Source organism: Adiantum capillus-veneris, chromosome 3, assembly GCF_014529385.1.
Source record: "Adiantum capillus-veneris isolate H3 chromosome 3, ASM1452938v2, whole genome shotgun sequence".
Lineage (NCBI taxonomy): Eukaryota > Viridiplantae > Streptophyta > Polypodiopsida > Polypodiales > Pteridaceae > Adiantum > Adiantum capillus-veneris.
The window spans coordinates 90,507,000-90,529,862 of NC_140933.1; the positions used below are offsets into that span (position 1 = coordinate 90,507,000).

Genomic DNA, 22,863 nt, shown 5'->3' on the forward strand with positions numbered 1-22,863 from the left:
AGCATTTTGACAATACAATCTTCCACTAATCAGCTTGAAGTTCTTGCTTTCAAAGACCACATCTGGTGACATCAGTCGTTCAGGCCCTACTGAAACTTGTCCGATAGACAGGATTTGGAAGATTTTGTGACTCCATCGAGGAATCATTTCTATATTGAAAAGATAAGCGTCAAGTAGATCATCATCAATCCCCATTGGTGGCTCTCCGCTTAAGATTCGAGACAGATGATCAGCTCGTTGGTGGGTTGTACCTTTTTTAACTACTACAGTGAAGTCAAACTCTAGCAATATGATGAACCATCTGACAATTCTTCCCGTATTGCATGGTTTGTTCACCAAGTAGAGTAGTGCTTGATGATCTACAAAGAAGGTGAAATGATTGGCTAGAAGATAGTGTCTGAACTTCTTTACAGCGTATATTATTCCCAAACCTTCTCTTTCAGTGGTGGTATAATTCTTCTCAGCACTATTCAGCTGTCTACTGGCGTAAGATATTGGGAAATCCATATTACCATCACCAGGTTGAGCTAAGATACACCCAATCTCTATAGCTGAAGCATCTATGTGAACATGGAATTCTTTCGTCCAATCTGGAGCCTTGAGAATAGGAGCCGTGATCAACGCTTCCTTCAGATTTCTAAAGGATTCCTCACATTCTTCAGTCCATTTGAATTCAGTGATAAGGGCATACAAAGGTCGTGCAATCACAGCATACATGTAGATAAATCTGCGATAGTATCCACAATGGCCCATAAAAGCTTGCACGCCTTTGGCATTTGTAGGTCTAGGTAATTCCATTATGACTTTAATCTTTTCAAGATCTGTGGATATCCCATTTTTTGACACTATGTGCCCTAATATCTTCCCTTGTCTAACCATGAATACGCATTTTTCAGGATTCAGGCAGATTCTATATGTTCTACACTTCTCAAAGACTTTCTTAAGGTGAACTACATGTTCATCTCTCGCAAGGGAATGAACACACAGGTCATCCATATAGATTTCCAAGAAATTTTGAAGATACTCCTTGAATGCGTGACTCATCAGTCTCTGGAAGGTTGCTGGTGCATTGGTGAGCCCAAATGGCATCACTCTATACGCATATATGCCCCATTCTGTAGCAAAAGCGGTTTTGTGTTGATCTTCTGGCTTGATCCCCAGTTGATTGTAACCAGAGAATCCATCCAGAAAGCTATACGCTCTTTTTCCTGCTAATCTCTCTAACACGTGTTCGGTCATGGGAAGAGGATAGTTATCCCTGATTGTAGCAGCGTTCACTTTCTTAAGATTGACACATACTCGTAACTTGACATTCTTTTTGGGGACAACCACAATAGGTGACACCCATTCCATATGTTCAATCTCATAGATGAATTCTGCTTCCATAAGTTTGTCTATCTCTTCCTTTATCTTTCTAGCAAAGGTTTCGTTGTACGTATATGGACGTTGTCTGCTAGGTTTTGCATCGGCTTTTAGGGGAATGGTGTGCTGACAGATAACAGGATCCACACCCTTCAAGTCCTTGTAAGACCAAGCAAAAACATCCCTATACTCCTTAAGGGCATCGATTAATGTTAACTCTTCCTCTGGAGTAAGATCTGTGGCAATGTAGGCAGGTTTAGGCTCTTCTCCAGGGTTTTCCAAATCAATTCTCTTAGCTTCTTCAGGACCATCATATGATGTCCCAACTTGTTTCTTCTCTTGAACAGGCTGTTCCAAACATATACGCCTATCCTGAATAGTATATTGCTTGTAGTGGAAAGGAACACTGATTCCATCCTGCACTAAACTGCTTCCTTCTGTGCTATTTGATAGCTCTGTGGTCCATTCTTCGTTGGTGTGCAAGCTTTTCTTGGCTAAATTCTCTCATCGTCGTTCACGTCACGCTTTTTTAGCAGAAATATTGCTTTTAGCCTCAGGTTCTTTTTTAGGTGGCGGATTCTTCATTCTTCGTTTTGTTTCTCTGAAATACATCCCCGTTACCCCATCTTTAATGCAGTCTTCAGCCTTGACTAGCATTAAGAATTGTAATTTGCTTTCTAGCTCCGGCATCGGGTTGGTTTTCTTGTATCTTCTCTGGATCTTCCTTTTGTAGCACTGCAATTTATAGTGGGGTGGTCTAGGTATCGTCAAAGGAATCCTCATTTCATCCTCAGACTCACTATGCTTCCCACTCGAGTGTTCGTCATCTACATCTTCTATGAAGAGGCACTCTCATTGGATCCCTTCGTTTTTTGACTCAGTGTCGTCTATCGTCTCTGGATCTGAAGAGCAAGGAGTCAAGTCCCTGATAGAGATTGTGTCCTGAATTGTCAGGCATTGGACTTTCTTCTCTATCTCATCGACTTCATTGACCATTGTAGTCTCCTCATTGCCTTTGTCTATCGTGTGAAGTGCTTTTAGCATGCGTAGGGGGACTAAGTCCAAACCTTCACTGTCACAAAACTTTGTGGGAGTGGTCTCGTTAGTGCTTACATCAAGTGTAGCTAAGATCTGCATCCATTCCAAAGGCTCAAAGGCTTCTTCTGGAAATGGCTCTGCAATATATGCATCATCCACTACACTTCTTTCCAGTTTGCACTCATTTCTATCCAAGCTTCCATTGTCTGAAGCTCCGCACATCCATAATTGAGGTTTTTTTACCAGAAATGCTTGAATTTCGGAATTAGCTGCTGTGACTGAGTCAAAATCCTCCGCAAGTGTTCGCTGCACATCACGAGAAGAGTAATCTTCGAGGTTTATCCTTGTGATGTTGTCCATGTGGCGAAGATATAGGTAGTTGTAGCCCCAGTCTTGTATCATCATGAGCTGGCGCATGAAGGGTCTTCCAAGAATAACTTCATAGTTATTCCTGTCACCGAAATCAACTACTGCGAACGTATGCTCATATTCTATACCACATGACGTTACGATGATTTTTTCCAATATTCCCAAGGGTCTTTCGACATAACCATCGGCTAATTGTAGCTTCATTCTGGTCTTTCTGAGTGCTGGTTTTCCCCATTTCTCCCAAAGATCTTTTGTAACTATGGCTGCACCTGCTCCACTATCCAAAATTGCCATGGTTTTGACGTCATTGAACTCCAGTGGTAGTATCGTGTTGCCTTCCTCACCTTCACAGTAATCTCTAACTTTGTTTACTGGTACAGATTTGACACTAGCTTTTGTCTTTTGATCGTCACCCAACTCTGCTTCAAGCATCTCTTGCGAATCCTTTAGACCCAATTTCTCTAAGCATGTGCTCACTTCTTTCCACATATGTGGTCGTATCTTGAGCAGCTCTGCCAACGTTAAAGTGCATCTTACTTGTGTGGACAGCAACTCATGAAGGGCGTTAGAGTCTAAGGTTGGCTTGAACGACTTTCTTTGAGACGGAAGGATCATAATGTCAGACTTGGCTTCATATTTGCCTTGATAAGCAGGGAGTTCCTTAAGATTTTCATCTATGCTCTCTGTCGATTTTTCTGACCCTATGTCTCCATACATCGACCCAGCATCTAGATCGGGCATCTGGCGTTCTACATCAACTTCCTCTAGAGGAGCTGACTTGAGTGTCATGCTTCCATCTTTGGCGTTTCTGATTAGCTCCCACAATCTATGAGGCCAATCATCTCTGACTTCAGGTGCCATGGGTGGTTCGTTATAGATGGATTTTTCTGTGCTATTTTCCGCCACTCTATGGTCCAACTCTTGTCTTTTGCTCTCTTCTTCAGCCCGCGATTCTTCAATCTTTACTTGTGGATCAGATTTCTCTTCTAGTTCCTTGAAGCTAGCTTCTGGAACATTCACCTCCTCAGGTATATCAGATTTTAGGTCAAATGGAGGTTGTTGACTTATCCTTTCCTCAACTGGCATCGCAAGAGGCTTTTCTAATAATGCATGAGCTGTTTGGATCAATCGTTTGCACATTTCGAACCTCTGTTTCTCCAGCTCTGCATTTGGATAAGTCAGCCATTGATTTGCCTGAGTTTGGTACGTTTCTATCCTGGCTTCATAGGCTTTTATTATAGCATCTAAGGGTTCACACACCTTCTCAACCAAGACTGATCCACCTGAAAATAGGCTACTGCTCTCCTTATCTTTCTTTTCCTGGCTGTTCGTGTTGTCTATCTTGTTTGGTTCTGCTTCCCCAGAATCAGATGCTACTCCAGAAAGATGTTGTTGCAATTTCTCTTGAGCTTTTGCAAGCTCAGCAGATACAGTCTTGTATTTATGATGATTTCTAGCTCTCTCCTTAGAGCGGATTTTACGTCTTTCTACCCTTCAACTAGGAGCTTGACTAGCTCTCTCTTGGCCTTCATCCTTTTTCTCACCTTCTTTCCCCTTAGCTTGAGCTCGTGTAACTGCCTTGACAGGTACAGTCGCTTCAGTCTCCGATCCACTCGAAGAAGGTATCACTCCAATCTTACTTATGGTCGCTTTTCCTTTATTGTCGGTTTCGTTTGGACAGTCGGTATACAAGTGGGTAATTCCTCATTGATTACACTGAGGTTTGATACTTTGTTCCCCCACTGGACAACTGTTCATCAAATGATCTCCACCACACCGGTAACATGGTCCCAATGGTCTTGGTGGTTGTTGAGGAGGTTGCGGGGTGAAATTTTGCCTTGGAGGATAAGATCTTGGCTTCATTTCTCCCTGCTAATTAGCTATGAACATCAAAGTTCCTTGACCCACAGTCACTCCCTCGTTAGACATCATGGAAGTGTCTGGTTGTGGAATGTAACTGGTGGTAGGATTCGACATCCATGGATCATACATCTACCCCCCTCCTGTACTGAGTTCTACAGTTTGACCACATCCATAGTTCTCGTCCGTGTGGTAGGGCGGTGTAGGAACTAAGGCTCTTTCCTCTATTGGCTGATTTGTATACACGTACCTGACTGCTGCCTGGGCTTCCCCTGGCAGTGGTGGTTGATGTCCAAGGACAGGTTTCGCTCTTTCCAGCCCTGGCTGAACATCCGGATGTCCTGTGGCATATCTAGGTGGTGGTGGTGGTGCCCTATTCATCTGATATGGAGGAATGGCTTGCCCTTGTTGTGGCTGGTACACAGGGTTTGGTTGGTACTGCCTTTCTCTCACATATCCCCTTTGGTGGTAGCATTCTTCCGTCGAATGATTTTTCCACTTTTGTTCTATTTCACACCACTTTTGCTGCCGCAGTCTAGGTTGGTCACGTGGCTGAGGTTGCATCACATGACACTGGGTTGTGGGATGACTCCCTCCACAGATGCTACATAAGCGTAATTGTGGCTGTCTCACATGCTGAGGTGCCAACACAGCATTGTTGAAACGCTCAAGGAGTTTGTCTATAAGGGCATCGATTTCTCCAGCGGTTCGCACAGGGGTTGTTGGTCCCGTGTTCACAACACTTGTAGTCACCCTCGAGTCGCTTGACCTGGTATCAGAATCCTTTCGGGATTCTCCATATATATTGCAATTGTCGACCAGGTATACCGCTTCTTTGATAGCCTCGTCTAATGTTTGGCATCTTTGAATATGCAAATCCTTCTTGAGATTCTCGTCTAGTAACCCTTCTATGAAGAGCAACGCTAGCCTTTCTTGTTGAGGGATCTCCCTGGGAGGACATCTCTCCACATATTGCTTCAATCTCAAGGCGGCTTCCTTTACTTTCTCTTTCTCTTGTTGTTTGAAAGAGTATATTTGTGAGACTGTGTCATGCTTTATCCCACGTTTGGTGAATTCTTGGACAAAGCCAGATAAGAGATCCTCTATGTCAGAGAATGAGCTCTTACTTAATGGCTAGAACCAAGTCATAGCAATACCATCTAAGGTCAATCCAAATCCCTCATATTGCGTATGGAAGTCATGTACTTGCTCTGCTCTCAGCACTTGTCTAAAGGCAGAAGCATGGGCATATGGATCCCCAGATCCTGTATATTTAGACGGCACGCATTTGGCGACTTGATGCGGCCTTAGGGGTCTGAATCCTACGGTTGGTGTCCCAAGTACTTGTATAGTGTCCCCTATATGTGCAGTAGTGGTTCTCTGATGCGGCCTAGCTACATTTTGTGTCGTTTGAGTAGCTCTACCTGAGTTTCTGTTTGTCTCATTTCTTCGATGAATTCCTCCGGAGAGTTCTTCATCGCGTGGTGGATTCCTTGTTCCCGCTTGGAACGAATATCCACTCATGTTTGGCACTTGTTGCGTGTGGAATTCTGGTTTTTGAATAGGTTCAAAGAAACTAGTCTGACCAAGATTCTGCATAGGTTGCCTCTCTACTTGGATTGGTCTTAGGATGTCATCGTCCATTAAGTTTCTTACTGGGATTGTAGGCGGTGCACTTGCTGTGGGCTTTGCTACTTCAGGGTGCACAATGGGTAACCCTAAGTATGTATACCTACTCATCTTTGCAGCAGAGGTCGGCATGTACTCCTGACCAAACTTGTCTACGATTAAGAATTTGCTTTCATTCAAGAGGTAGACATACAAAGTCTTATCCGGAGTAGCCTCTTTCTCGTTTACATCCTCATTGACATAGTACGCAGCAGTTTCTTCAGGAAAGGCTTTGTAAATTCCCCATCGAGGATTGTCGGACATAAGCCTTCTAGTGGTGAAAGATCTGAACATGGTTCTATTGTTGTTTTCCTCTAGAGGCGGTTTCTCCTCGACCTCATCATCAGCATTTTGTCTTGGACGCATTTCGTCCCCATTTGTCCGCGACATCAGGGCTTTTGACTATCATGTAGTAAGCACCCTGTTCATCCATATAACCTCCTTTTCCATCATAAGTGGCCAGGACCCTATACTGTAATTCGATTGGATTATCTCCAATCTGAACACAGCTATGGTTCATAGAATCCTTGAAGATTCTGGCATTTTGTCCATTGTTATAGGCATACAGCAAGATTGATGGAGGTCTCTCATGGTCTTTGGAGGATTCTCCCATAAAGTTAACTCCCTCTTTGAAGTTCACTGATGGTTGTCCCCCTGCCATGGTCTGATAGTATAGATCTTCTGATGATGTGTCAGAGATGTAATCCTCTGGGATTGGGCCTAAGGATACCTAGGTGGTCTGATTGACACTCTCTTCCGTAGAAACTTGACTCACCTGGTCCCTAAGTGGTCTATGTTCTGAGGGTACTACAGCTCCTGACCTCAAAAACATGAAACGTGCTTAACCTTGGATGCACTAACCTGGAAAGCTACCTTACTTCCAGCTGGCTGTGCTCTCAGGCTCCTAGTACACCCTGCAAGCAGTTTACACACTTTTACTATCTATTTGAAGTATTTCTCAGTATAGAAACTATATATATACATGCATTCAATGTATAGATTAGGTGGCAAGCCAAATATCACAATTTGGGCACTGGAGAAAGTAAGAGCGATTACTGTCTAGAGGACAGTATTGCACTTTCTGTGCTCACAGGATGTATTTTGACACTCCTAGCAATAGGAACCTCTTACCTGGGCTTATACCCACCTTCTGGAGTCTTCACCTGGGTTGTGGGCTTGCTGGCTTGAGTTATGGTCACTTTTGCAGATTTTGTTGTGTATATCAAGCACTTGACAAGACCAAAACACATCAAATTTGGATTATAACTACACAAACTTGCTTCTTACTGAGCCTACAACATGTGTACATGCTTTCGCTTGGTCAGTTGGCCAAATCTAGGTCTGGAGACAGTAAGAGCGCTTACTGTCTCGACTTGCAGATTGCAGCTTTTTTTGGTACCTGACACTTGTTGTGGTTACTAGAGGTGATTTTAAGTGCTTTTGGACACTAATACCAACTCTGTACACCAAGATGGCTTTTCTAGGTCACTTCAGTCACTTTACAGCACCAAACATACAAACCTTGTGCAAATCCAAAGTAAATTGAACCTTTCACATCCAGGACACTCCACACATGTGTCCTACTTATTCGAACCCTAAAACAACAAAGAAAACACTTAATGGTATCTAAATCCTAAGAAAAAGAAGTTTTTAGGTGTTTTCTTTTTTGGATGTTTTTGTGCTTGACCTAACATGCACTTTTGGCACACACTAAGCCAAACACTCTTAAGCTACTGAATGCTGCTGAAAACACAACTTTTACACTAAACTACAATAATACTCTAAACTAACAATGACAGCGGCAAGAAACTCACCAATCCTAGACTAACAAAGCCAAGGATACCTCGACTTTGGCAAAGTAATGAAAGATTCTTTCCGTACAGCCATAACCACACACTAAGGTATCCACTCTAATCTAGGTAGCTCGTCCCTGGCAACGGCGCCAGTTGTTTTTCGAGTGTCGCTCGTAGCAAGCGAGAACCTACTCAACACATAAAGATGTCAACTAGGGACGTCACTGACCCGATTAGGGCATGGAGGCGCACCAAGAGGGTGTCAACCTCTTGTCGAATACCTATGGAATGGTCATCTAAGATCTCTAAGTCCTGTGTGTGCGGGAATACCCAAATCTGCCAAGAACCTCCTACGTTACGAAACTAAGCTAAACCTTGGGCTAATGATCTCGGTTTGACACGAAACTCACCATAGGCAATTTCCTACATGTCCCCAAGCTACCTAGACCCTCAAACCTGAATTCTACACCCTGGCAGAAAACACGCTTACTGTCTAACAGCAAAATGAAAGTTGTCGAAAACGGTCCCAGATGGTCTCTACAGCTGCGTCTAAGGGAGAGCTACCCTACTCTATGGTTGGTTTCATTGAAATCTACCCTAAACTCCCTAAAACTCACATGTAAGTCCGTAGGTCGATGCTCGTGGAGTAGCATCTCGTGGCAAATGGTTGGCGTTGAATCGAAGAGCTCGATGAGCTAAACGCGTCTGTGGTCTCGGTTCTGCAATGCGACTCGTGCAGCACAAGATAGCAATCAAAGAAGATGCACACACAAAAATAGATAAGGTGCCCGCGCAGAGAGTTTTTCTAACTCATAAAATCCATCCCCCCAAAACCCTTCATTTTGACCTTTATACTTAGGTCTTGTGGGAGGAGGGTTTCCCATAGATACATGGCTCAATAATCAATTGTGTGCTTGAGTTGGGAATCAGTACAACTTGGAAGCCCATGGCCCCAGAAGATAAACCCTTTACAATTGAATAGCAAAAATATTACAAGCTCGACTTCAGAGCAAAAAATTAATACAAAAAGGCGAGGATTTGACTTGATGTAGTGGTGGCCGCTATCCACCGTTGCTGAGCTGCAATAGTATGGCTGAATGATTAAAAAGTCCTTGCTTTAGTGTAATCCCACCTACAGATTTTGAAATTTATCTCTAAATTTTAGATTTGAAGGTGAGAAAACCTACAAAGTAAAGAAATTGAGTGTAATAGCCTTCAAATATAATAAAGTTGCCCCTAAAATTTCTCATATGTAAGCTTTTTGAGTTTTTGGGAGAAAGTATTGTGTCTCACCTTGATTTACTGCAACCCCCCTTACAAATTTTTTAGATTTGCCTCAAAAAATCTAATTTGTCTTTAAGCGCTTGCAAAAACGTAGGCTTAGTGCAATCCCACCTATGACTTTTGAGATTCACTTTTGAATTTTGAGTCAACCCAAAGCAAGAGCAAGAAATCTAGCATAAAGACCTAAAAAATAGCCAAGATTTTCCAGAGTTGCCTCTTGTTGTCCGCCTTTGCTATCTGTTGAGGTCCGCTCTTGCCTTGGGCTTACACGCCTTCTGCCTTGGATTTGTCGGATCAAAATTTTTTCAATTACATTAATTCCCGATTTTGTAGATGTCAATGTTGATTCATGATTCTTGATTGTGGATTCTATTGATCGTCGCTTTGTTGATTGCTGATTGTAAGACCAATGCTTATTCTCCCTCCCCCCTCTCTCTCATGCTGGCGTGATAGCCCCCCCCCCCCCCTCTCTCTCTCTCTCTGTCTCTCTCTCTCTCTCTCTCTCTCTCTCTCTCTCTCTCTCTCACACACACACACACACACACATGATGAATCACATGGACCATTCTCTATTTCTCAGCACACACAAAATCTTGCACTAAAAAACGTCGCATTCTCTCTCTCTCTCTCTCTCTCTCTCTCTCTCTCTCTCATACATACACACAATGCGTGTAGGACATCCACAAAAAATCATTTGGTCTCCTATTGTTGAATCATTGAGCTCGCTGCACTTCAGTATTGCAATGCAAATGTGGAAGGCCTTCTTGCAACGCTCCAACACCTCAACGAAATGGCATGTCAACTTTGTCTCTCTCTCACACACACACACACACACACACAAAGGCAATGGGTCTCTCTCTCTCTCTCTCTCTCTCTCTCTCTCTCTCTCTCTCTCTCTCACATACACACACACACACAGACAAAACACGGATACATGCGTGCAACTATTGAGCTTTGAGTAGTAAGGCTAGAGAGAGATTATTTACGACATGGAAGGTTTGTGCAATCCTACAAAGGGAGATTCATTAGGACATGGCCACACAAAGCTTAGTTGTTTATAAGCCTGGAAAATTTTAACTAAGACATGCTCGACAGTCCAAAACGTCACGGGTAGCAGTAAGTAGTGAGGTAGAGTGAGACGCAAACAATAGAGAGAAAGAAAGAGGACTGACCGGCAAGAAACCGATGTAGTTTGTATAGCTGAATGATTGAAAAGTCCTTGCTTTAGTGTAATCCCACCTACAGATTTTGGAATTTATCTTCAAATTTTAGATTTGAAGGTGAGAAAACCTACAAAGTAAAGAAATTGAGTGTAATAGCCTTCAAATATAATAAAGTTTCCCTATGTAAGCTTTTTGAGTTTTTGGGAGAAAGTATTGTGTCTCACCTTGATTTAGTGCAACCCCCCTTACAAAAACTATTATAAATATAGACGAAGTACTAAGTTTTCTACTTTACATTTCTAGGACTCAGAAAGGATGACAACCAGCATGGACATGCGGAGACCCTCACAAAGAAGTTTAGTGCAATAGCCTTAAAATATAGTAAATTTGCTTTTAAAGTTTTTGAAAAAAACATAGTATAGCTGAATGATTGAAAAGTCCTTGCTTTAGTGTAATCCCACCTACATATTTTGAAATTTATCTCTAAATTTTAGATTTGAAGGTGAGAAAACCTACAAAGTAAAGAAATTGAGTGTAATAGCCTTCAAATATAATAAAGTTGGCCTTAAAATTTCTCATATGTAAGCTTTTTGAGTTTTTGGGAGAAAGTATTGTGTCTCACCTTGATTTAGTGCAGCCCCCCTTACAAAAACTATTATAATTATAGACAAAGTACTAAGGTTTCTACTTTACATTTCTAGGACTCAAAAAGGAGGACAACCAGCAGGGACATGTGGAGACCCTCACACAAAAGTTTAGTGCAATAGCCTTAAAATATAGTAAATTTGCTTTTAAAGTTTTTGGAAAAAACATAGTATAGCTGAATGATTGAAAAGTCCTTGCTTTAGTGTAATCCCACCTACATATTTTGAAATTTATCTCTAAATTTTAGATTTGAAGGTGAGAAAACCTACAAAGTAAAGAAATTGAGTGTAATAGCTTTCAAATATAATAAAGTTGCCCCTAAAATTTCTCATATGTAAGCTTTTTGAGTTTTTGAGAGAAAGTAATCTGTCTCACCTTGATTTTGTGCAACCCCCCTTACAAAAACTATTATAATTATAGACAAAGTACTAAGTTTTCTACTTTACATTTCTAGGACTCAGAAAGGAGGAGAACCAGCAGAGACATGTTGAGACCCTCACTCAGAAGTTTAGTGCAATAGCCTTAAAATATAGTAAATTTGCTTTTAAAGTTTTTGGAAAAAACATAGTATAGCTGAATGATTGAAAAGTCCTTGCTTTAGTGTAATCTTAGCTACATATTTTGAAATTTATCTCTAAATTTTAGATTTGAAGGTGAGAAAACCTACAAAGTAAAGAAATTGAGTGTAATAGCCTTCAAATATAATAAAGCTGCCCCTAAAATTTCTCATATGTAAGCTTTTTGAGTTTTTGGGAGAAAGTATCGTGTCTCACCTTGATTTAGTGCAACCCCCCTTACAAATTTTTTAGATTTGTCTCAAAAAATTTAATTTGTCTTTAAGCGCTTGCAAAAACCTAGGCTTAGTGCAATCCCACCTATGACTTTTGAGATTCACCTTTGAATTCTGAGTCAACCCAAGGCAAGAGCAAGAAATCTAGCATAAAGACCTAAAAAATAGCCAAGATTTTCCAGAGTTGCCTCTTGTCGTCCGCCTTTGCTATCTATTGAGGTCCGCTCTTGCCTTGGGCTTACACGCCTTCTGCCTTGGATTTGTCGTATCAAAATTTTTTCAATTACGTTAATTCTCGATTTTATAGATGTCAATGTTGATTCATGATTCTTGATTGTGGATTCTATTGATCGTCGCTTTGTTGATTGATGATTGTAAGACCAATGCTTATTCTCCCTCCCCCCTCTCTCTCATGCTGGTGTGATAGCCCTCTCTCTCTCTCTCTCTCTCTCTCTCTCTCTCTCTCTCTCTCTCTCTCTCTCTCTCTCTCTCTCTCACACACACACACACACATGATGAATCACATGGACCATTTTTTATTTCTCAGCACACAAAAAAACGTCGCATTCTCTCTCTCTCTCTCTCTCTCTCTCTCTCTCTCTCTCTCTCTCTTACATACACACAATGCGTGCAGGACATCCACAAAAAATCATTGGTCTCCTATTGTTGAATCATTGAGCTCGTTGCACTTCAGTATTGTAATGCAAATGTGGAAGGCCTTCTTGCAACGCTCCAACACCTCAACGAAATGGCATGTCAACTCTGTCTCTCATACACACACACACACACACAAAGGCAACGGGTCTCTCTCTCTCTCTCTCTCTCTCTCTCTCTCTCTCTCACACACACACACACACACACACACACACACAGACAAAACACGGATACATGTGTGTAACTATTGAGCTTTGAGCAGTAAGACTAGAGAGAGATTATTTACGACATCAAAGGTTTGTGCAATCCTACAAAGGGAGATTCATTAGGACATGGCCACACAAAGCTTAGTTGTTTATAAGCCTGGAAAATTTTAACTAAGACAAGCTCGACAGTCCAAAATGTCACGGGTAGCAGCAAGTAGTGAGGGAGAGTGAGACGCAAAATATAGAGAGAGAGAAAGAGGACTGATCAATAAGAAACTGATGTAGTTTGAAAATTATGCTCTTTTAGGCATAGTAAGCTGATGAAAATCTACACCTTAACGTAAATTTTGGGCTAATGTAACGAACCACTAAGCTTTGCATGACCATAGCCTTAGATGACACATGGAGGGAAGTTCCTTCAAAATGCAAAGTAAACCCACCCTTCAAATGGCTTTAAAAAACAAAAGTAGTCTATGAGTGAAGTGAAATTCCATGGCTTTCCCAAGAACTAAAACTATTATAAATATAGACAAAGTACTAAGTTTTCTACTTTACATATCTAGGACTCAGCAAGGAGGACATGTGGAGACCCTCACAAAGAAGTTTAGTGCAATAGCCTTAAAATATAGTAAATTTGCTTTTAAAGTTTTTGGAAAAAACATAGTATAGCTGAATGATTGAAAAGTCCTTGCTTTAGTGTAATCCCACCTGCAGATTTTGAAATTTATCTCTAAATTTTAGATTTGAAAGTGAGAAAACCTATAAAGTAAAGAAATTGAGTGTAATAGCCTTCAAATAAAATAAAGTTGCGCATAAAATTTCTTATATGTAAGCTTTTTGAGTTTTTGGGAGAAAGTATTGTGTCTCACCTTGATTTAGTGCAACCCCCCTTACAAATTTTTTAGATTTGCTTCAAAAATTCTAATTTGGCTTTAAGCGCTTGCAAAAACCTAGGCTTATTTCAATCCCACCTATGACTTTTGAGATTCACCTTTGAATTCTGAGTCAACCAAAGGCAAGATCAAGAAATTTAGCATAAAGACCTAAAAAATAGCCAAGATTTTCCAAAGTTACCTCTTGTCGTCCGCCTTTGCTATCTGTTGAGATCCGCTCTTGCCTTGGGCTTACACGCCTTTTGCCTTGGATTTGTCGGATCAAAATTTTTTCAATTACGTTGATTCTCGATTTTGTAGATATCAATGTTGATTCATGATTCTTGATTGTGGATTCTATTGATCGTCGCTTTGTTGATTGCTGATTGTAAACCAATGCTTATTCTCCCTCCCCCCTCTCTCTCATGCTGGTGTGATAGCCTCTCTCTCTCTCTCTCTCTCTCTCTCTCTCTCTCTCTCTCTCTCTCTCTCTCACACACACACACACACACACACACACACACATGATAAATCACATGGGCCATTCTCTATTTCTCAGCACACACAAAATCTTGCAATCAAAAACGTCGCATTCTCTCTCTCTCTCTCTCTCTCTCTCTCTCTCTCTCTCTCTCTCTCTCTCTCTCTCTCTCTCTCATACATACACACAATGCGTGCAGGACATCCACAAAAAATCATTGGTCTCCTATGGTTGAATCATTGAGCTCGTTGCACTTCAGTATTGCAATGCAAATGTGGAAGGCCTTCTTGCAATGCTCCAACACCTCAACGAAATGGCATGTCAACTCTATCTCTCATACACACACACACACACACACACACACACACACACAAAGGCAACGGGTCTCTCTCTCTCTCTCTCTCTCTCTCTCTCTCTCTCTCTCTCACACACACACACACACACACACACACACACACACACACACAGACAAAACACGGATACATGCGTGTAACTATTGAGCTTTGAGCAGTAAGGTTAGAGAGAGATCATTTATGACATGGAAGGTTTGTACAATCCTACAAAGGGAGATTCATTAGGACATGGCCACACAAAGCTTAGTTGTTTATAAGCCTGGAAAATTTTAACTAAGACAGGCTCGACAGTCCAAAACGTCACGGGTAGCAGCAAGTAGTGAGGGAGAGTGAGACGCAAACAATAGAGAGAGAGAGAGAGAAAGAAAGAGGATTGATCGGCAAGAAACCGACGTAGTTTGAAAATTATGCTCTTTTAAACATAGTAAGCTAATGAAAATCTACACACTATAAAATTTTGGGCTGATATAACGAACCACTAAGCTTCGCATGACCATAGCCTTAGATGACACATGGAGGGAAGTTCCTTCAAAATGCAAAGTAAACCCACCCTTCAAATGGCTTAAAAAAAACAAAAGTAGTCCCTGCCACAAGTGAAATTCTATGGCTTTCCCAAGAACTAAAACTATTATAAATATAGACAAAGTACTAAGACTTAGAAGTCTTCTCATTTTCTATCTTTCATTTTTGCATTTCTTAAGATTTCCTTTGAAAATGCAGCAGAGTGTGACATGTGACATGTGGATGCCTTCTCCTTGCTCAAAAATTTTAAGCTCCATTATAAAGAGTATAGATGTTTTCTTCCCTTTTCAGTAGTTTCAAATAGACTCTTGGCTGCTAAATTGAGCCAAACTTTCTCGAACACAAACATTGCTTTCATGATCATCGAATTATGCTTTTTTGGTTGGTATAAAAATGTATTTTTGTTGCAAAACTTACCATTTTATGTTTTTTAATGAGCAGATTGTTGCAAAAATGACACAAAAGCCAACCCAAGTGATGTATGAAATGTTACAAATCTCTCCAAATATTGCTTTCAAAGCAACTTAACCTATACCTCTTGGGATCTAAAAATGGCAAACTTTTTGCTCAATTGGGCTGAGAAAAGAATGCCACAATAGTGACACCATCCATGGCGGGGCCTTAGCCAAATACGTCGATAAATTTTACATGTTGTCAATTAGAGAAGTTGCCACGATAAAGATGGCTTTGTGGTAGAACATTTCAAATAAACTAGAGACACATTAACACCAAAACTAACAGAAATGCTCAATAAAATGTTATGACGTGAGAGATTTCCTATAAGCTGGCCTAATTACCTGTACAAGTTGTCACATAGTAATTTAACGCTTCTTCACACTGGCTAAGAATAGAGAGAAGCACACAAGCAAACATTCCATCAAAAGTCATCATATGTCAACTTTGTGACTACTAGTCCAAGATCAAGAATCATTACATGTGTAGATGAGACTCATCCAGTGTTCGGGAAAAGTTTGCCTCAACTTAGCCTTGAGCCGATTGCAAAATCAAAGTGGCCGGTTGAGGGGAGGGCAAGAAGGAGAAAATTCCACTTAAAATATATGAAAAATAGTGTAATTTTGCAAAAATATTGGCTAGTACTGTAAAATTTCTGGTACAGATTTGTCTTGGAGGGATTTTTGTATGTTTGTGACACTATGACATTTGGAGCACATTACCGCTCAGATAGACCCACAAAAACAAAGGAAAAGTTCAAGTCAAAAAATCTCGAAGGCAGTAATGCTAGTGTCAATGCTCGCGGTAATGGTCCTTCAGCAATGCACACGGTAATCGGCCCGGCTACATTTCCGCGCTTATTTCCGCGGGCGTTACAGCAATCATTACCGCAATCATTACCGCACACGCGAGTATTTTTTTAAAAAAAGCAGATGACCATTTGGATGGTCCTTGGTAGGACCCATCCAAATGGTCATTTGCCTTTTTTTCCCTATATATTTAATAAATAAAAAAACAACAATTTCATTGCTCAAAAACTTTAGGCCAAAATCAAATGTTTAATTATATTGGAGAAACTATTCATTACAAAATTGCCCAAATAGGCAATGCATAGCGGCTAAACAATTGTGGCCAAAAGAAAACTTTGGGCCAAAATCAAGTCTTTAATTATATTGGATATTACAAAATTGCCCAAATAGGCGATACATGGGGGCTATACAATTGTGGCCAAAAGAAGACGGGCCCAAAAACACTCGGAGGATTGAGCTACTCAGATCCTAGGACCTCTCGAGGGACTCCCTGACTCTGGAAACACTACAACAAAAAAACGTGTTATCGACGCGGCCCGTCGCTATGCGCGTTGCTATCCGCGTCGCTGTGAAACCAGTCGCTATTAGCGATGCGCATAGCAATGCGGATAGCGACGCGCATAGCGACGACCATAGCAGAAAAAAAATTTCTTGGGCAGAGGGCAGGTAGCTTGGCCTGTGCCCAGTTAAAAGATGGACACAGCCACAGCCAGACTTCCTGCCCTCTACCCAAGAAAGCGAGCAGCACCAAAATATCAACCATGCTCCCGCGCGCAGAAATTTCGGCAGAGTTCCCTTTGTTTTTACATAAACTTTTCAAAAAAAACCATATCATGTATACGCCTCTTACATGCTATCCATGTAGGATCTCACATGAGATTTAAGGCCAATGAAAGACAACCGTACCAACTGAAAAGCATAGCCATAACTTAAAAGCATAACCATAACGAACCATAACCATAACTTAAAAGCATAACCATAACGAACCATAACCATAACTTAAAACCATAACCGGCTATAACCACTTTGATCAAAACCATAATGCAGATAACCATAACCATAAACAAAATTAACAATAACCATAAGTATAACCAGAAAGAAAAACAATAACTGTCTATACAATGACAATAACAATAATCATAACCATAAGGGAAACAATAAATGTCTGAACACTAATTGTTTGTACAAAAAAGAGACACAGAAGCGTGTCTGTGTCTCACAAAGCATATAGATGAAATCTGGTCCACTAATGATTAGGCGTCGCAACCTACACATAGGACAACTCACAAAATTAGTATTGATATTACTTCACATATACTGACTTAATTAAATCAACTCACACATATTAACGTCTCACCTCAAGCGATCAGCGAGACTGTAAGGCCTCCCAGTCTACAGGCTCTCTTGAAGCTTCAAAATCATTCAGTGCTTCATAGATACCTCTGCGATATCCATCTGACTCCTCCTCGTGTGATGGAGCTCGATGCATCGCAAGATTCTACATTTATACAAAAATCAAAGTAATAAGAATACATGATTCATCGCGTTTTCAAAAACGCCATAGTTAAGATTGGATTAGAAACTCACAAACTCATAGCGAAAGGTGTCGAAGCCTCCGCTGCCAAGATGAGATGTCCCCCTAGTCATCTGTCGTACCTGCGCGGCCTCACGCTGCTGTCTGAACCGCGTGGCCGTTATCCACTCATCCTTCCTGATCTGCAGCCACGTCTCGTGTGGGATGCCCGAAGGCTTCGGCGAGCCGGTCCTGAAAGCCTTCCGAGCTGCATCTCGTCGATGTTTGATGGTGTCCCGTGCAACACCCTTGATCCACCACGCCGAAACAACGGAAGAACCCGGAGCAGGCTGGTACTCTCTCAGGATGGTCTCCACTATGTAAGTGACTTTTTCCTTTTCTTGCTGATCCCAAGACGTTAGAATGCTGGTCGAAAACTGCAGCTCCACTAGCTGGAGAATCCATTGTCGCATCTCAGTCCCGACTCTATCCATGTCAATAGAACCATCTCCCCGTACAGTATAGAGCTTGGAGGCACTAGGATCGTGTGCCCCCCAAGGTGTCCGAGGTGTGCCAAGAGGTGTGTCGAGAGGTGTGCCTGGGTAAGACGGGGGTCGTGAGCGAGGAGGGGTCGAAGCATGTGTGGACCCTCCTCCACAGCAACCACCACCTCCTCTGCCATACCTTCATCCATCTCATCTAATGTCACAGTAGTATGGACGTCGTCTGACTGACTTTACTCCAGGAGATCTTGCCCTTCAAATACTTGTTTATTTCTTGGAGCAACCTACCACATTCTTGAATATATGCATTGGATCCAACAAATGGTTAATTAGTAGATCACCCCAGTACGGCAACATATGGAGAATGGACAAACCTTTCATTCCTGGAACAGGTTGCCCCTCATGTTGCTCCCATCGGCAAAGCCACTCTTGTACATGCATAGGACGACATTCGACGTGACCAAGCTAGCCTTCGCGCAAGTGATGGCCATCTGGAAGATAACGGTGGTGGCCTTGATAAATTGTCTTTCGAAGAGAGGTAGAATAGCGCACATCCAAAGACTGCTTCCATCCGTGACTCTATATTGGTCGGACCTTCACGTATAATCTTTTTTCTCTCTCTCTCAGATGTAGGTGCTATGTCGTGGAAATCAATGCCCGTTCCGTAGGAGTCGTATCGCAGATTCTGTACGGTTTCTCTAGCAAACTCTCCGTACTTGTGCACATGCTCATTACATATCCTACGCTTGCGCAGGATTTGATACTTGCAGAGCGTGCACGAGCATGCAATCTTTTCCTCCATGTTAGTTGATGACGTTGCCATCTACAATGATTATGAATGTTGTTTTAATATATATATATATATATATACTCCTCACAATGTAAACTACCTCGCATTCTCTAGTCTTGCCCAATCTCGTCTTTATTGGTCAAAACCTATATGGGTAGACACATACGTGCACTCCAGGTGTACATGGCAATGCATGTAGCAAGCAAACCCCTTTGTCTCTTTTAGTTCCATAGTTTCTTCTCTGTCTACGTACCCTATCTCTCGTTCTTTCTCTCTCGATCTCGCTCTCGCTATCTCTCTTTCTCTCTCGATCTCGCTCTCGCTATCTCTCTCTCTCTCTCTCTCTCTCTCTCTCTCTCTCTCTCTCTCTCTCTCTCTCTCTCTCTCTCTCTCTCTCTCTCTCTCGATCTCGCTCTCGCTCTCGCTATCTCTCTTTCTCTATTTTTCTATCTCTCTCTATTTCTCTATTTTCCTATTTCTCTGCCATAACTCCTGGAGCTCCACTTCCCTATCTCTCTCTCTCTCTCTCTCTCTCTCTCTCTCTCTCTCTCTCTCTCTCTCTCTCTCTCTCTCTCTCTCTCTCTCTCGCTCTCTACTTCCCTATCTCTCTAATGATCGAACAAGCGACTGATCTAGGGAGATCTAGACGCCCACGACTGCGAAGGACTACACAACATCGACAGAGGCTGCATCAGAGGATTAGCTAGGTCACTTTGGCTCAACATGCACAACGTCCGGTCAGAGTACTGACCATGGAGGAGATCTACCTATCCCAACTAGCTCGTTTAGCTGTTTAGTCCACACCCAACAGTTTAGGATTCCATAATATTTTATTTTGTCATGTTCTTACTCTGACTTTGTATCAGATCCATCACATTGTAACTTTCTTGTCTCATGTCTCATAGGTCACTTTGGCCTTTCGAAGACGTTAATATAACATTTCATTTCATTTCTCTCTTTAATTTTTTTTTCTTTAGTTTTAATTTCTTACATTTTCTCTCTCTCTCTCTCTCTCTCTCTCTCTCTCTCTCTCTCTCTCTCTCTCTCTCTCTCTCTCTCCCCTACACACACGCACACACCGCTCTCTCTCTCTCTCTCTCTCTCTCTCTCTCTCTTTCCTACACACACACACACCGCTCTCTCTCTCTCTCTCTCTCTCTCTCTCTCTCTCTCTCTCTCTCTTTCCTACACACACACACACACGATGTAGAGGTAGAGAGAGAGAGAGAGCAAGAGAGAGGGGTTGGGGAGGGTGGAGATGGACATAATACCTGCGCAGCAGGTTTCGGCCAAGACTTGAGCAGGCGAAAATGGCCCCTGCGCGCGGGTATCGCTTTTTTCTCCCAATTTTTTTGGCGTCGATATACTCGTGGCAAATAAAGCCTTTCCACACGTATATCGACGCACATTGCGATGTGTATAGCGACGCCCGCTAATGTCGTCGATATACGCGTGGAAAGGCATGGCCGTCAATATAGGCGCGTCGATATCTTCATTTAGTGTTGTAGTGAAAAGAAAAAAACAACAAAACCTTTAATTAATACAAATGGATACATAATTCTGCATACACTCATTTTAAAAAAAAGTTCACACTTACAGGCTGTAGTGTACGACATGCATTTTCAAATTCTTCGCGATTGATTTTGTTGTTTTCATACAGCCAGCACCATGTCTGATATTCGGAGTGGCTCTCTCTGTATCTCTGGATCTCTCGGCTTGGGTAGGTCATAGTAATATTTTGCTATATATCAATTAAAAACTATCAAAAACCTAACCTTTTTACCACAAATTAAATCAATTCAAATGAAAATACGCGCACTCACAAATTTATCTTTCCATGCTGCTTTTTCGCCCGAGCCGTAATGCGTGGGCGTTTGCTGCACCCTCGCCTCCACCTTCCGAGTGTGCGTCCTAGCACCTGCCGCTCTCTCGTCCTCCAGCTCTCCATGGGCTTTCTCCCACTCCTCATCGTGAACATTTCCAAGGCGATAGTTGCGACCCTCAGATTCAAATGTTCGCTTTGCCGCCCTCCGCACACTGGACTTCTTATTTTTCAAGAAATTCTTGACGTACTCCTCGAGCCACTGCCTAGAGAACTCTTCCACTTTCGGATTAGGGAACCGCATGAGCATTGTCGTGTGAATGTATGTCAAGTCGACTGGGTCGTGATCTTTGAAAGATTTAAAGCAATCTTGGTATGTCGAGTGGATCAGCTAGTTAAGGTGCCCTCAAAATGTCCTCCCCAAAGAGGAACCTAGATCCACCTCCCCCCCTCGATGTATAAAATAGTAGTAGCCATGAGCGTCCGGGGCGGGCGCATCACGGTCCTCATCCTCATGTGGAGCTCCAAGGGGTGAGCGAGGAGGTCGGGGTGTAAGAGGAGGTGAATCTGTAGCACTGTCCCCTCCACCACCAAAGCAGCACGAGCCACTACCTCGACGAGAACGTAAGCCACCACTACAGAAAGAGCGTTGTCCACCTGAAGAGCGTTGGCCCGAGCCCGAACCGTTGGGTGGTGTAGGCGACGGATAACTCGACAGTGTGGGCGTGGATCGCTGCGAATGCAAGGTGGAGGGAGGTGCGGGTGACGGGAAAGTCGAGGATAAGGTGGAGGGAGGTGCTGTGGGAGGCACACTCTGCACGATCGGAGTGTCCGCGCCCGGTGTCGCAAGTGGTGAGAGCCCATAGGCAGCCAACTGTGCGGGTGTGTACCACCCTAGAAGACTCTGCTGCGAGGATAGCCACTCTCCCTGGGCGCGGTATGCCCTCTCGAAGTCGGGATCGTGTACTGCATCTTGGAACAATTGAAAGCCGATTGTGGCTGGTGGGAGGAAGACTGCGAGTAGTAAGCATCACAAGCGTCCTCGTAAGAGAGGTCGTCGACGAGAAAGTCCTCTATGGTTCGATAGCTGGCCGTGGAAGAGGATGCCATATCCTACAATTTCACAAAAAAAAGGGACCTTAATTAACATTGGATTCTAGTCAAAGTGAGATTCTTTATTGCATAGGATTCCTTTTATCTCATATTTAAGAAATGGTTTGTGTGCTTATTTTTTTTGCATCCATTTAGAGTGTGTGTGTGTGTGTGTGCGTGCTTCTAATTAATCTATTGTGTGTGTGCATTAGTGTGTGGCAAAGAAATTAATCTAGTGTGTGTGTGTTGGACCTTAATCTACCGTTGGGCTTCTCGGTGACCATTGGGGTCTCAATCCACATCATCGCACACCCACATGGAGGTATGTTTTGGTATGTTTGTAATGCATGCACACTAATGCTTTCATTAGTGTGTTCTTGGGCAAGCATTAGTGTGAAAACACACTAATCCATGTCCAAGCACACACTAATGCAAGCGTTAGTGTGTGTTTGTAACGCATGCACACACTAATGCTTGCATTAGTGTGTGCTTATGCACAAATTAGTGTGTGAAAACACACCAATGCATGCACACACACACTAATGCAAGCATTAATGTGTGTTTGTAACGTATGCACACACTAATGCTCGCATTAGTGTGTGTGTGTGTGTGTGTGCATGCATTAGTGTGTTTTCACATACTAATTAGTGCACAAGCACACACTAATGCTTGCATTAGTGTGTGCAATTTTTTCACACACCAATGCTCACAATAGTGTGTGTTTGTGCATGCATTAGTGTGTAGACACACTAATTTGTGCACAAGCACACACTAATGCAAGCATTAGTGTGTGCTAGAGAGGTATGCACACACTAACACTT

At 42.3% G+C, this 22,863-nt stretch overlaps 1 pseudogene; it reads right to left on the reverse strand.

Annotated features, from left to right (window-relative positions):
• Positions 1-6,023: 6,023 nt before the first annotated feature.
• LOC147461293 (uncharacterized) lies at positions 6,024-6,591 on the reverse strand (annotated as a pseudogene).
• Between the last annotated feature and the right edge of the window lie 16,272 nt (positions 6,592-22,863).